Source organism: Anser cygnoides, chromosome 10, assembly GCF_040182565.1.
Source record: "Anser cygnoides isolate HZ-2024a breed goose chromosome 10, Taihu_goose_T2T_genome, whole genome shotgun sequence".
Lineage (NCBI taxonomy): Eukaryota > Metazoa > Chordata > Aves > Anseriformes > Anatidae > Anser > Anser cygnoides.
This window is the reverse complement of record NC_089882.1, coordinates 23,477,929-23,492,466: the sequence shown is the minus strand read 5'-3', so window position 1 is coordinate 23,492,466 and position 14,538 is coordinate 23,477,929.

Here is a 14,538-nt window from a genome sequence, read left to right as displayed (position 1 = left end):
CTGCACAGGCACCACTAGGGATGCACTGCAGTGAGTCCAGAGATTGCACTGGCAGCACTGGGGATGCAGTGCAGTGAGTCCAGAGACTGCACTGGCTCCACTGGGGATGCAGTGCAGTGAGTCCAGAGAGTGCAGTGGCACCACTGGGGATGCACTGCAGTGAGTCCAGAGAGTGCACTGGCACCACTGGGAATGCAGTGCAGTGAGTCCAGAGAGTGCACTGGCACCACTGGGGATGCACTGCAGTGAGACCAGATAGTGCACTGGCACCACTGGCGATGCACTGCAGTGAGTCCAGAGAGTGCACTGGCACCACTGGGGATGCAGTGGAGTGAGTGCAGAGAGTGCACTGGCACCACTGGGGATGCACTGCAGTGAGTCCAGAGAGTGCACTGGCACCACTGGGGATGCACTGCAGTAAGTCCACAGAGTGCGCTGGCACCACTGGGGATGTACTGTAGGGAGTCCAGAGAGTGCACTGTCAGCACTGGATATGCAGTGCAGTGAGTCCAGAGAGTGCACTGGCACCACTGGGGATGCACTGCATTGAGTCCAGAGAGTGCACCAGCACCACTGGGGATGCAGTGCAGTGAGTCCAGAGATTGCACTGGCACCACTGGGGATGCAGTGCAGTGAGTCCAGAGACTGCACTTGCACCACTGGGGATGCAGTGCAGTGAGTCCAGAGAGTGCACTGGCACCACTGAGGATGCAGTGCAGTGAGTCCATACAGTGCACTGGCACCACTGGGGATGCACTGCATTGAGTCCAGAGAGTGCACCAGCACCACTGGGGATGCAGTGCAGTGACTCCAGAGAGTGCACTGGCACCTTGGGGATGCAGTGCCGTGAGTCCAGGGATTGCACTGGCACCACTGGGGATGCACTGCAGTGAGTCCAGAGAGTGCACTGGAACCACTGGGGATGCAGTGCAGTGAGTCCAGAAAGTCCACTTGCACCACTGTGGATGCAGTGCAGTGAGTCCAGAGAGTGCACTGGCACCACTGGGGATGCACTGCAGTGAGTCCAGAGTGTTCACTGGCACCATGGGGATGCAGTGCAGTGAGTCCAGAGACTGCACTGGCACCACTGGGGATGCAGTGCAGTGAGTCCAGAGAGTGCACTGGCACCACTGGGGATGCACTGTAGTGAGTCCATAGAGTGCACTGGCACCACTGGGGATGCACTGCAGTGAGTCCAGAGAGTGCACTGGTACCACTGGGGATGCAGTACAGTGAGTCCAGAGAGTGCACTGGCACCACTGGAGATGCAGTGCAGTGAATCCAGAGAGTGTACTGGCACCACTGGGGATGCACTGCAGTGAGTCCAGAGAGTGCAGTGGCACCACTGGGGATGCACTGCAGTGAGTCCAGAGAGTGCACTGGCACCACTGGGGATGCAGTACAGTGAGTCCAGAGAGTGCACTGGCACCACTGGGGATGCACTGCAGTGAGTCCAGAGAGTGCACTGGCACCACTGGGGATGCACTGCAGTGAGTCCAGAGAGTGCACTGGCACCTTGGGGATGCAGTGCAGTGAGTCCAGAGATTGCACTGGCACCACTGGGGATGCACTGCAGTGAGTCCAGAGAGTGCACTGGAACCACTGCGGATGCAGTGCAGTGAGTGCAGAGAGTGCACTGGCACCACAGGGGATGCAGTGCAGTGAGTGCAGAGAGTGCACTGGCACCACTGGGGATGCAGTGCAGTGAGTGCAGAGAGTGCACTGGCACCACTGGGGATGCACTGTAGTGAGTCCAGAGAGTGCACTGGCACCACTGGGGATGCACTGCAGTGAGTCCAGAGAGTGCATTGGCACCACTGGGGATGCACTGCAGTGAGTCCATACAGTGCACTGGCACCACTGGGGATGCAGTGCAGTTGAGTCCAGAGAGTGCACTGGCACCTTGGGGATGCAGTGCAGTGAGTCCAGAGAGTGCACTGGCACCACTGGGGTTTTAGTGCAGTGACTCCAGAGACTGCACAGGCACCACTAGGGATGCACTGCAGTGAGTCCAGAGATTGCACTGGCATCACTGGGGATGCAGTGCAGTGAGTCCAGAGACTGCACTGGCACCACTGGGGATGCAGTGCAGTGAGTCCAGAGAGTGCAGTGGCACCACTGGGGATGCACTGCAGTGAGTCCAGAGAGTGCACTGGCACCACTGGGAATGCAGTGCAGTGACTCAGAGAGTGCACTGGCACCACTGGGGATGCAGTGCAGTGAGTCCAGAGAGTGCACTGGCACCACTGGGGATGCACAGCAGTGACTCCAGAGAGTGCACTAGCACCAATGGGGATGGAGTGCAGTGAGTCCAGTGACTGCACTGGCACCACTGGTGATGTAGTGCAGTGAGTCCAGAGAGTGCAGTGGCCCCACTGGGGATGCAGTGGAGTGAGTGCAGAGAGTGCACTGGCACCACTGGGGATGCACTGCAGTGAGCCCAGAGAGTGCACTGGCACCACTGGGGATGCAGTGCAGTGAGTCCAGAGAGTGCGCTGGCACCACTGGGGATGTACTGTAGGGAGTCCAGAGTTTGCACTGTCAGCACTGGATATGCAGTGCAGTGACTCCAGAGAGTGCACTGGCACCAGTGGGGATGCACTGCAGTGAGTCTAGAGAGTGCACTGGCACCACTGGGGATGCACTGCATTGAGTCCAGAGAGTGCACCAGGACCACTGGGGATGCAGTGCAGTGACTCCAGAGAGTGCACTGGCACCACTGGGGATGCAGTGCAGTGAGTCCAGAGAGTGCACTGGCACCACTCGGGATGCAGTGCAGTGAGTCCAGAGAGTGCACTGGCACCACTGGGGATGCAGTGCAGTGAGTTCAGAGAGTGCACTGGCACCACTGGGGATGCAGTGCAGTGAGTCCAGAGATTGCACTGGCTCCACTGGGGATGCAGTGCAGTGAGTCCAGAGACTGCACTTGCACCACTGGGCATGCAGTGCAGTGAGTCCAGAGAGTGCACTGGCACCACTGAGGATGCAGTGCAGTGAGTCCATACAGTGCACTGGCACCACTGGGGATGCAGTGCAGTTGAGTCCAGAGAGTGCACTGGCACCTTGGGGATGCAGTGCCGTGAGTCCAGAGAGTGCACTGACACCACTGGGGATGCAGTGCAGTGAGTCCAGAGAGTGCACTGGCACCACTGGGGATGCAGTGCAGTGAGTCCAGAGAGTGCACTGGCACCACTGTGGATGCAGTGCAGTGAGTCCAGAGAGTGCACTGGCACCACTGGGGATGCACTGCAGTGAGTCCAGAGTGTTCACTGGCACCATGGGGATGCAGTGCAGTGAGTCCAGAGAGTGCACTGGCACCACTGGGGATGCACTGCAGTGAGTCCAGAGAGTGCACTGGCACCACTGGGGATGCACTGCAGTGAGTCCAGAGAGTGCACTGGCACCTTGGGGATGCAGTGCAGTGAGTCCAGAGATTGCACTGGCATCACTGGGGATGCAGTGCAGTTAGTCCAGAGAGTGCACTGGCACCAGTGGGGATGCAGTGCAGTGAGTCCAGAGAGTGCCCTGGCACCACTGGGGATGCACTGCAGTGAGTCCAGAGAGTGCACTGGCACCACTGGGGATGCACTGCAGTGAGTCCAGAGAGTGCACTGGCACCACTGGGGATGCACTGCAGTGAGTCCATACAGTGCACTGGCACCACTGGGGATGCAGTGCAGTTGAGTCCAGAGAGTGCACTGGCACCACTGGGGTTTTAGTGCAGTGACTCCAGAGACTGCACAGGCACCACTGGTGATGCACTGCAGTGAGTCCAGAGAGTGCACTGGCACCACTTGCGATGCAGTGCAGTGAGTCCAGAGAGTGCACTGGCACCACTGGGAATGCAGTGCAGTGAGTCCAGAGAGTGCAGTGGCACCACTGGGGATGCACTGCAGTGACTCCAGAGAGTGCACTGGCACCTTGGGGATGCAGTGCACTGAGTCCAGAGAGTGCAGTGGCCCCACTGGGGATGCAGTGGAGTGAGTGCAGAGAGTGCACTGGCACCACTGGGGATGCACTGCAGTGAGCCCAGAGAGTGCACTGGCACCACTGGGGATGCAGTGCAGTGAGTCCACAGAGTGCGCTGGCACCACTGGTGATGTACTGTAGGGAGTCCAGAGAGTGCACTGTCAGCACTGGATATGCAGTGCAGTGAGTCCAGAGAGTGCACTGGCACCAGTGGGGATGCACTGCAGTGAGTCTAGAGAGTGCACTGGCACCACTGGGGATGCACTGCATTGAGTCCAGAGATTGCACTGGCACCACTGGGGATGCAGTGCAGTGAGTCCAGAGTGTTCACTGGCACCATGGGGATGCAGTGCAGTGAGTCCAGAGACTGCACTGGCACCACTGGGGATGCAGTGCAGTGAGTCCAGAGAGTGCACTGGCACCACTGGGGATGCACTGTAGTGAGTCCATAGAGTGCACTGGCACCACTGGGGATGCACTGCAGTGAGTCTAGAGAGTGCACTGGCACCACTGGGGATGCAGTGCAGTGACTCCAGAGAGTTTACTGGCACCACTGGGGATGCACTGCAGTGAGTCCAGAGAGTGCACTGGCACCACTGGGGATGCAGTGCAGTGAGTCTAGAGAGTGCACTGGCACGAATGGGGATGCAGTGCAGTGACTACAGAGAGTGCACTGGCACCACTGGGGATGCACTGCAGTGAGTCCAGAGAGTGCACTGGCACCACTGGGGATGCAGTACAGTGAGTCCAGAGAGTGCACTGGCACCACTGGGGATGCAGTGCAGTGAATCCAGAGAGTGTACTGGCACCACTGGGGATGCACTGCAGTGAGTCCAGAGAGTGCAGTGGCACCACTGGGGATGCACTGCAGTGAGTCCAGAGAGTGCACTGGCACCACTGGGGATGCAGTACAGTGAGTCCAGAGAGTGCACTGGCACCACTGGGGATGCACTGCAGTGAGTCCAGAGAGTGCACTGGCACCACTGGGGATGCACTGCAGTGAGTCCAGAGAGTGCACTGGCACCTTGGGGATGCAGTGCAGTGAGTCCAGAGATTGCACTGGCACCACTGGGGATGCACTGCAGTGAGTCCAGAGAGTGCACTGGAACCACTGCGGATGCAGTGCAGTGAGTGCAGAGAGTGCACTGGCACCACAGGGGATGCAGTGCAGTGAGTGCAGAGAGTGCACTGGCACCACTGGGGTTGCAGTGCAGTGAGTCCAGAGAGTGCACTGGCACCACTGGGGATGCACTGTAGTGAGTCCAGAGAGTGCACTGGCACCACTGGGGATGCACTGCAGTGAGTCCAGAGAGTGCATTGGCACCACTGGGGATGCACTGCAGTGAGTCCATACAGTGCACTGGCACCACTGGGAATGCAGTGCAGTTGAGTCCAGAGAGTGCACTGGCACCTTGGGGATGCAGTGCAGTGAGTCCAGAGAGTGCACTGGCACCACTGGGGTTTTAGTGCAGTGACTCCAGAGACTGCACAGGCACCACTAGGGATGCACTGCAGTGAGTCCAGAGATTGCACTGGCATCACTGGGGATGCAGTGCAGTGAGTCCAGAGACTGCACTGGCACCACTGGGGATGCAGTGCAGTGAGTCCAGAGAGTGCAGTGGCACAACTGGGGATGCACTGCAGTGAGTCCAGAGAGTGCACTGGCACCACTGGGAATGCAGTGCAGTGACTCAGAGAGTGCACTGGCACCACTGGGGATGCAGTGCAGTGAGTCCAGAGAGTGCACTGGCACCACTGGGGATGCACAGCAGTGACTCCAGAGAATGCACTAGCACCAAAGGGGATGGAGTGCAGTGAGTCCAGTGACTGCACTGGCACCACTGGTGATGTAGTGCAGTGAGTCCAGACAGTGCAGTGGCCCCACTGGGGATGCAGTGGAGTGAGTGCAGAGAGTGCACTGGCACCACTGGGGATGCACTGCAGTGAGCCCAGAGAGTGCACTGGCACCACTGGGGATGCAGTGCAGTGAGTCCAGAGAGTGCGCTGGCACCACTGGGGATGTACTGTATGGAGTCCAGAGAGTGCACTGTCAGCACTGGATATGCAGTGCAGTGAGTCCAGAGAGTGCACTGGCACCAGTGGGGATGCACTGCAGTGAGTCTAGAGAGTACACTGGCACCACTGGGGATGCACTGCATTGAGTCCAGAGAGTGCACCAGGACCACTGGGGATGCAGTGCAGTGCCTCCAGAGAGTGTACTGGCACCACTGGGGATGCAGTGCAGCGAGTCCAGAGAGTGCACTGGCACCACTGGGGATGCAGTGCAGTGAGTCCAGAGAGTGCACTGGCACAACTGGGGATGCAGTGCAGTGAGTCCAGAGAGTGCACTGGCACCACTGGGGATGCACTGCAGTGAGTCCAGAGATTGCACTGGCTCCACTGGGGATGCAGTGCAGTGAGTCCAGAGACTGCACTTGCACCACTGGGGATGCAGTGCAGTGAGTCCAGAGAGTGCACTGGCACCACTGGGGATGCACTGCAGTGAGTCCAGAGATTGCACTGGCAGCACTGGGGTTGCAGTACAGTGAGTCCAGAGAGTGCACTGGCACCACTGGGGATGCAGTGCAGTGAGTCCAGAGAGTGCAGTGGCACCACTGGGGATGCACTGCATTGACTCCAGAGAGTGCACTGGCACCTTGGGGATGCAGTGCAGTGAGTCCAGAGAGTGCAGTGGCCCCACTGGGGATGCAGTGGAGTGAGTGCAGAGAGTGCACTGGCACCACTGGGGATGCACTGCAGTGAGCCCAGAGAGTGCACTGGCACCACTGGGGATGCAGTGCAGTGAGTCCACAGAGTGCGCTGGCACCACTGGTGATGTACTGTAGGGAGTCCAGAGAGTGCACTGTCAGCACTGGATATGCAGTGCAGTGAGTCCAGAGAGTGCACTGGCACCAGTGGGGATGCACTGCAGTGAGTCTAGAGAGTGCACTGGCACCACTGGGGATGCACTGCATTGAGTCCAGAGATTGCACTGGCACCACTGGGGATGCAGTGCAGTGAGTCCAGAGAGTGCACTGGCACCACTGGGGATGCACTGCAGTGAGTCCAGAGTGTTCACTGGCACCATGGGGATGCAGTGCAGTGAGTCCAGAGACTGCACTGGCACCACTGGGGATGCAGTGCAGTGAGTCCAGAGAGTGCACTGGCACCACTGGGGATGCACTGTAGTGAGTCCATAGAGTGCACTGGCACCACTGGGGATGCACTGCAGTGAGTCTAGAGAGTGCACTGGCACCACTGGGGATGCAGTGCAGTGACTCCAGAGAGTTTACTGGCACCACTGGGGTGCACTGCAGTGAGTCCAGAGAGTGCACTGGCACCACTGGGGATGCAGTGCAGTGAGTCTAGAGAGTGCACTGGCACGAATGGGGATGCAGTGCAGTGACTACAGAGAGTGCACTGGCACCACTGGGGATGCACTGCAGTGAGTCCAGAGAGTGCACTGGCACCACTGGGGATGCAGTACAGTGAGTCCAGAGAGTGCACTGGCACCACTGGGGATGCAGTGCAGTGAATCCAGAGAGTGTACCGGCACCACTGGGGATGCACTGCAGTGAGTCCAGAGAGTGCAGTGGCACCACTGGGGATGCACTGCAGTGAGTCCAGAGAGTGCACTGGCACCACTGGGGATGCAGTACAGTGAGTCCAGCGAGTGCACTGGCACTACTGGGGATGCACTGCAGTGAGTCCAGAGAGTGCACTGGCACCACTGGGGATGCACTGCAGTGAGTCCAGAGAGTGCACTGGCACCTTGGGGATGCAGTGCAGTGAGTCCAGAGATTGCACTGGCACCACTGGGGATGCACTGCAGTGAGTCTAGAGAGTGCACTGTAACCACTGCGGATGCAGTGCAGTGAGTGCAGAGAGTGCACTGGCACCACAGGGGATGCAGTGCAGTGAGTGCAGAGAGTGCACTGGCACCACTGGGGATGCAGTGCAGTGAGTCCAGAGAGTGCACTGGCACCACTGGGGATGCACTGTAGTGAGTCCAGAGAGTGCACTGGCACCACTGGGGATGTACTGCAGTGAGTCCAGAGAGTGCATTGGCACCACTGGGGATGCACTGCAGTGAGTCCATACAGTGCACTGGCACCACTGGGGATGCAGTGCAGTTGAGTCCAGAGAGTGCACTGGCACCTTGGGGATGCAGTGCAGTGAGTCCAGAGAGTGCAGTGGCACAACTGGGGATGCACTGCAGTGAGTCCAGAGAGTGCACTGGCACCACTGGGAATGCAGTGCAGTGACTCAGAGAGTGCACTGGCACCACTGGGGATGCAGTGCAGTGAGTCCAGAGAGTGCACTGGCACCACTGGGGATGCACAGCAGTGACTCCAGAGAATGCACTAGCACCAAAGGGGATGGCGTGCAGTGAGTCCAGTGACTGCACTGGCACCACTGGTGATGTAGTGCAGTGAGTCCAGAGAGTGCAGTGGCCCCACTGGGGATGCAGTGGAGTGAGTGCAGAGAGTGCACTGGCACCACTGGGGATGCACTGCAGTGAGCCCAGAGAGTGCACTGGCACCACTGGGGATGCAGTGCATTGAGTCCAGAGAGTGCGCTGGCACCACTGGGGATGTACTGTAGGGAGTCCAGAGAGTGCACTGTCAGCACTGGATATGCAGTGCAGTGAGTCCAGAGAGTGCACTGGCACCAGTGGGGATGCACTGCAGTGAGTCTAGAGAGTGCACTGGCACCACTGGGGATGCACTGCATTGAGTCCAGAGAGTGCACCAGGACCACTGGGGATGCAGTGCAGTGCCTCCAGAGAGTGTACTGGCACCACTGGGGATGCAGTGCAGCGAGTCCAGAGAGTGCACTGGCACCACTGGGGATGCAGTGCAGTGAGTCCAGAGAGTGCACTGGCACCACTGGGGATGCAGTGCAGTGAGTCCAGAGAGTGCACTGGCACCACTGGGGATGCACTGCAGTGAGTCCAGAGATTGCACTGGCTCCACTGGGGATGCAGTGCAGTGAGTCCAGAGACTGCACTTGCACCACTGGGGATGCAGTGCAGTGAGTCCAGAGAGTGCACTGGCACCACTGGGGATGCACTGCAGTGAGTCCAGAGAGTGCACTGGCACCTTGGGGATGCAGTGCAGTGAGTCCAGAGATTGCACTGGAACCACTGGGGATGCAGTGCAGTGAGTCCAGAGAGTGCACTGGCACCACTGGGGATGCACTGCAGTGAGTCCAGAGTGTTCACTGGCACCATGGGGATGCAGTGCAGTGAGTCCAGAGACTGCACTGGCACCACTGGGGATGCAGTGCAGTGAGTCCAGATAGTGCACTGGCACCACTGGGGATGCACTGCAGTGAGTCCACAGAGTGCGCTGGCACCACTGGGGATGTACTGTAGGGAGTCCAGAGAGTGCACTGTCAGCACTGGATATGCAGTGCAGTGAGTCCAGAGAGTGCACTGGCACCACTGGGGATGCACTGCATTGAGTCCAGAGAGTGCACCAGCACCACTGGGGATGCAGTGCAGTGAGTCCAGAGATTGCACTGGCACCACTGGGGATGCAGTGCAGTGAGTCCAGAGACTGCACTTGCACCACTGGGGATGCAGTGCAGTGAGTCCAGAGAGTGCACTGGCACCACTGAGGATGCAGTGCAGTGAGTCCATACAGTGCACTGGCACCACTGGGGATGCACTGCATTGAGTCCAGAGAGTGCACCAGCACCACTGGGGATGCAGTGCAGTGACTCCAGAGAGTGCACTGGCACCACTGGGGATGCAGTGCCGTGAGTCCAGGGATTGCACTGGCACCACTGGGGATGCACTGCAGTGAGTCCAGAGAGTGCACTGGAACCACTGGGGATGCAGTGCAGTGAGTCCAGAAAGTCCACTTGCACCACTGTGGATGCAGTGCAGTGAGTCCAGAGAGTGCACTGGCACCACTGGGGATGCACTGCAGTGAGTCCAGAGTGTTCACTGGCACCATGGGGATGCAGTGCAGTGAGTCCAGAGACTGCACTGGCACCACTGGGGATGCAGTGCAGTGAGTCCAGAGAGTGCACTGGCACCACTGGGGATGCACTGTAGTGAGTCCAGAGAGTGCACTGGCACCACTGGGGATGCACTGCAGTGAGTCCAGAGAGTGCACTGGCACCACTGGGGATGCAGTACAGTGAGTCCAGAGAGTGCACTGGCACCACTGGAGATGCAGTGCAGTGAATCCAGAGAGTGTACTGGCACCACTGGGGATGCACTGCAGTGAGTCCAGAGAGTGCAGTGGCACCACTGGGGATGCACTGCAGTGAGTCCAGAGAGTGCACTGGCACCACTGGGGATGCAGTACAGTGAGTCCAGAGAGTGCACTGGCACCACTGGGGATGCACTGCAGTGAGTCCAGAGAGTGCACTGGCACCACTGGGGATGCACTGCAGTGAGTCCAGAGAGTGCACTGGCACCTTGGGGATGCAGTGCAGTGAGTCCAGAGATTGCACTGGCACCACTGGGCATGCACTGCAGTGAGTCCAGAGAGTGCACTGGAACCACTGGGGATGCAGTGCAGTGAGTGCAGAGAGTGCACTGGCACCACAGGGGATGCAGTGCAGTGAGTGCAGAGAGTGCACTGGCACCACTGGGGATGCAGTGCAGTGAGTGCAGAGAGTGCACTGGCACCACTGGGGATGCACTGTAGTGAGTCCAGAGAGTGCACTGGCACCACTGGGGATGCACTGCAGTGAGTCCAGAGAGTGCACTGGCACCACTGGGGATGCACTGCAGTGAGTCCATACAGTGCACTGGCACCACTGGGGATGCAGTGCAGTTGAGTCCAGAGAGTGCACTGGCACCTTGGGGATGCAGTGCAGTGAGTCCAGAGAGTGCACTGGCACCACTGGGGTTTTAGTGCAGTGACTCCAGAGACTGCACAGGCACCACTAGGGATGCACTGCAGTGAGTCCAGAGATTGCACTGGCATCACTGGGGATGCAGTGCAGTGAGTCCAGAGACTGCACTGGCACCACTGGGGATGCAGTGCAGTGAGTCCAGAGAGTGCAGTGGCACCACTGGGGATGCACTGCAGTGAGTCCAGAGAGTGCACTGGCACCACTGGGAATGCAGTGCAGTGACTCAGAGAGTGCACTGGCACCACTGGGGATGCAGTGCAGTGAGTCCAGAGAGTGCACTGGCACCACTGGGGATGCACAGCAGTGACTCCAGAGAGTGCACTAGCACCAATGGGGATGGAGTGCAGTGAGTCCAGTGACTGCACTGGCACCACTGGTGATGTAGTGCAGTGAGTCCAGAGAGTGCAGTGGCCCCACTGGGGATGCAGTGGAGTGAGTGCAGAGAGTGCACTGGCACCACTGGGGATGCACTGCAGTGAGCCCAGAGAGTGCACTGGCACCACTGGGGATGCAGTGCAGTGAGTCCAGAGAGTCGCTGGCACCACTGGGGATGTACTGTAGGGAGTCCAGAGTTTGCACTGTCAGCACTGGATATGCAGTGCAGTGACTCCAGAGAGTGCACTGGCACCACTGGGGATGCAGTGCAGTGAGTTCAGAGAGTGCACTGGCACCACTGGGGATGCAGTGCAGTGAGTCCAGAGATTGCACTGGCTCCACTGGGATGCAGTGCAGTGAGTCCAGAGACTGCACTTGCACCACTGGGCATGCAGTGCAGTGAGTCCAGAGAGTGCACTGGCACCACTGAGGATGCAGTGCAGTGAGTCCATACAGTGCACTGGCACCACTGGGGATGCAGTGCAGTTGAGTCCAGAGAGTGCACTGGCACCTTGGGGATGCAGTGCCGTGAGTCCAGAGAGTGCACTGACACCACTGGGGATGCACTGCAGTGAGTCCAGAGAGTGCACTGGCACCACTGGGGATGCAGTGCAGTGAGTCCAGAGAGTGCACTGGCACCTTGGGGATGCAGTGCAGTGAGTCCAGAGAGTGCACCTGCACCACTGGGGATGGAGTGCAGTGAGTCCAGAGAGTGCACTGGCACCACTGGGGATGCAGTGCAGTGAGTCCAGAGAGTGCACTGGCACCACTGTGGATGCAGTGCAGTGAGTCCAGAGAGTGCACTGGCACCACTGGGGATGCACTGCAGTGAGTCCAGAGTGTTCACTGGCACCATGGGGATGCAGTGCAGTGAGTCCAGAGAGTGCACTGGCACCACTGGGGATGCACTGCAGTGAGTCCAGAGAGTGCACTGGCACCACTGGGGATGCACTGCAGTGAGTCCAGAGAGTGCACTGGCACCTTGGGGATGCAGTGCAGTGAGTCCAGAGATTGCACTGGCATCACTGGGGATGCACTGCAGTGAGTCCAGAGAGTGCACTGGCACCACTGGGGATGCAGTGCAGTGAGTGCAGAGAGTGCACTGGCACCACAGGGGATGCAGTGCAGTGAGTGCAGAGAGTGCACTGGCACCACTGGGGATGCAGTGCAGTGAGTCCAGAGAGTGCACTGGCACCACTGGGGATGCAGTGCAGTGACTCCAGAGAGTGCACTGGCACCACTGAGGATGCAGTGCAGTTAGTCCAGAGAGTGCACTGGCACCAGTGGGGATGCAGTGCAGTGAGTCCAGAGAGTGCCCTGGCACCACTGGGGATGCACTGCAGTGAGTCCAGAGAGTGCACTGGCACCACTGGGGATGCACTGCAGTGAGTCCAGAGAGTGCATTGGCACCACTGGGGATGCACTGCAGTGAGTCCATACAGTGCACTGGCACCACTGGGGATGCAGTGCAGTTGAGTCCAGAGAGTGCACTGGCACCACTGGGGTTTTAGTGCAGTGACTCCAGAGACTGCACAGGCACCACTAGGGATGCACTGCAGTGAGTCCAGAGATTGCACTGGCAGCACTGGGGTTGCAGTGCAGTGAGTCCAGAGACTGCACTGGCACCACTGGGGATGCAGTGCAGTGAGTCCAGAGAGTGCAGTGGCACCACTGGGGATGCACTGCAGTGACTCCAGAGAGTGCACTGGCACCTTGGGGATGCAGTGCACTGAGTCCAGAGAGTGCAGTGGCCCCACTGGGGATGCAGTGGAGTGAGTGCAGAGAGTGCACTGGCACCACTGGGGATGCACTGCAGTGAGCCCAGAGAGTGCACTGGCACCACTGGGGATGCAGTGCAGTGAGTCCACAGAGTGCGCTGGCACCACTGCTGATGTACTGTAGGGAGTCCAGAGAGTGCACTGTCAGCACTGGATATGCAGTGCAGTGAGTCCAGAGAGTGCACTGGCACCAGTGGGGATGCACTGCAGTGAGTCTAGAGAGTGCACTGGCACCACTGGGGATGCACTGCATTGAGTCCAGAGATTGCACTGGCACCACTGGGGATGCAGTGCAGTGAGTCCAGAGAGTGCACTGGCACCACTGGGGATGCACTGCAGTGAGTCCAGAGTGTTCACTGGCACCATGGGGATGCAGTGCAGTGAGTCCAGAGACTGCACTGGCACCACTGGGGATGCAGTGCAGTGAGTCCAGAGAGTGCACTGGCACCACTGGGGATGCACTGTAGTGAGTCCATAGAGTGCACTGGCACCACTGGGGATGCACTGCAGTGAGTCTAGAGAGTGCACTGGCACCACTGGGGATGCAGTGCAGTGACTCCAGAGAGTTTACTGGCACCACTGGGGATGCACTGCAGTGAGTCCAGAGAGTGCACTGGCACCACTGGGGATGCAGTGCAGTGAGTCTAGAGAGTGCACTGGCACGAATGGGGATGCAGTGCAGTGACTACAGAGAGTGCACTGGCACCACTGGGGATGCACTGCAGTGAGTCCAGAGAGTGCACTGGCACCACTGGGGATGCAGTACAGTGAGTCCAGAGAGTGCACTGGCACCACTGGGGATGCAGTGCAGTGAATCCAGAGAGTGTACTGGCACCACTGGGGATGCACTGCAGTGAGTCCAGAGAGTGCAGTGGCACCACTGGGGATGCACTGCAGTGAGTCCAGAGAGTGCACTGGCACCACTGGGGATGCAGTACAGTGAGTCCAGAGAGTGCACTGGCACCACTGGGGATGCACTGCAGTGAGTCCAGAGAGTGCACTGGCACCACTGGGGATGCACTGCAGTGAGTCCAGAGAGTGCACTGGCACCTTGGGGATGCAGTGCAGTGAGTCCAGAGATTGCACTGGCACCACTGGGGATGCACTGCAGTGAGTCCAGAGAGTGCACTGGAACCACTGCGGATGCAGTGCAGTGAGTGCAGAGAGTGCACTGGCACCTTGGGGATGCAGTGCAGTGAGTGCAGAGAGTGCACTGGCACCACTGGGGATGCAGTGCAGTGAGTCCAGAGAGTGCACTGGCACCACTGGGGATGCACTGTAGTGAGTCCAGAGAGTGCACTGGCACCACTGGGGATGCACTGCAGTGAGTCCAGAGAGTGCATTGGCACCACTGGGGATGCACTGCAGTGAGTCCATACAGTGCACTGGCACCACTGGGGATGCAGTGCAGTTGAGTCCAGAGAGTGCACTGGCACCTTGGGGATGCAGTGCAGTGAGTCCAGAGAGTGCACTGGCACCACTGGGGTTTTAGTGCAGTGACTCCAGAGACTGCACAGGCACCACTAGGGATGCACTGCAG